The sequence below is a fragment of the Sprattus sprattus genome, assembly GCF_963457725.1.
Source record: "Sprattus sprattus genome assembly, chromosome: 3".
Classification (NCBI taxonomy): Eukaryota; Metazoa; Chordata; class Actinopteri; order Clupeiformes; family Clupeidae; genus Sprattus; species Sprattus sprattus.
In genome coordinates, this window is record NC_137922.1 from 56,854,870 (window position 1) to 56,856,620 (window position 1,751).

Here is a 1,751-nt window from a genome sequence, read left to right on the forward strand (position 1 = left end):
TATGTGTGTGTGTGTGTCTGTGTGTGTCTGTGTCTGCCCTTGCTCCTCCCCACCCGAGCTGATGGGGATTCTAATAAACGAAACCAAAAGCAGCCCACATCCCAAAGAGTCTCACCTTTGACCCCTGACCTGGTGGCCTCCTCTGACACCTGTATCAGTGACCCTGAGCCAGGTGTATCAATGACCCTGAGCCAGGTGTATCAGTGACCCTGAGCCAGGTGTATCAATGACCCTGAGCCAGGTGTATCAGTGACCCTGAGCCAGGTGTATCACTGACCTTTGACCCTGAGCCAGGTGTATCACTGACCTTTGACCCTGAGCCAGGTGTATCACTGACCCTGAGCCAGGTGTATCAGCAAGACTCACCAGGTGGGCTTTGCTAGATCTACCACCATCCATCACAACATTCTGGTATTACAGTCTAAACGTAGAACAGTAAAATAGCGCCACCCTCTGGCGAAGTCTAGTAAGAACACAACACAACTCTTTAGTGACTGTAACGTCTTTGCTGTAACCTAATCTTTTCCACATTAGGATTATGGGGCACTCATTAGCAGAGTTTTGCTCAAACTGGGACTAGTCGAAGTACATTACATATTCCAAATATTTTTCTGTCTGCAAACGTAAGACCTTAGAATAATGCGCCCTGTCGCTGTTTGCACAGGAAAAAGATTTTTATAGCTTTGACCTCTTTCCCTCTTCCGGTTGGCTCCCGCCCCATGTAGCCATCTTATATTTTCTGAACATAAAGGGTGAAACACATAGACGTCAGTGCAAACAACAGATTTAAATATAAACTAGCATAACGTTAGGCAACGACTGGACAAATGTAACGGTCCAATATGACAGACGGTGGACCAGGCGAGGAGGATCTGCAGCCGCGCACCACATTCAAACTGAAAACAGCTAGCTGGTGAGCTAGCTCACTAACAAGTAGCTTTAGCTGCTACCAAGGGATAACGTTAGCTATCTTTGGCTGCTGTTATTCCCTTAGCTAGCTAGCCAGGGCGTAGGGAATCTTGGAGGAATTGGTTGGCCAACGTTTCAGGAAGGGAGTCTGGACGGTGAAGTGGGTGACATCGGAAAAAATGGGAAACTGAGCAAGCCCTCTGATCTGAAGCGTGAGAATAACAACACAGCGTGCTGCAAAGCTACGGGTCCTCTCCATCACTGGGAACGCTTAATTCGTAGCTAGCTAAAGGGATAACCGTAAGCCCTGGTAAGTCACCGAGCCAAGAGAAACCCTAATTCCTTTGTGAAGTGGCTGTTGTGATGTTCCGTCTGCAGATGCTCAGACTACACGGTTATGCTTATTGACGTATTGTGGTGTCAGTTCATGTCTTAACATAACGTTAACTGATACTCATCTAAGTTGCCAATTCTATCTGATAGCTGGCTAACGCTAGATAATTAGCTAGGTAGCCAATAGCTAACCATCTTGGAGTACCCTAGATACGAAGGTAAGCAACCACATTAATAACCTGACAATGTTATCAAGGGGCGCTAATGTAACGTCGTATTAGAAAGCTTTGCCCTTGGTGGCATTTTACAGGTTTCTGTGCAACTTGATTTTGTTTACATTGTTGTATCTGACTTCGCTAGCCAGCTAACTGTGCCAGTCTGGTGCCAGTTATGTACAGTCGAAGTAACTTAGCTAACAGTCCTGGCACGAAATGTTAAAATCATAAACATGACAGTATTGTTAAGAATAAAGCTGCCGTTTGAAGGGCACAGCCAGCTCGTGTGTGCGA

At 46.3% G+C, this 1,751-nt stretch overlaps 1 protein-coding gene across 2 annotated transcripts in view; it reads left to right on the plus strand.

Annotated features, from left to right (window-relative positions):
- Nucleotides 1–766: 766 nt before the first annotated feature.
- taok2a (TAO kinase 2a) overlaps nucleotides 767–1,751 on the plus strand; it is a gene marked incomplete at its 3' end in the record, with an annotated part of 22,965 nt that continues 21,980 nt past the window's right edge. The window contains exon 1 of one of the 2 annotated variants that reach the window (XM_080834436.1): nucleotides 767–1,219. The remainder of the gene's footprint in view (nucleotides 1,220–1,751) is intronic. The other variant, XM_080834437.1, reaches the window with a different exon arrangement.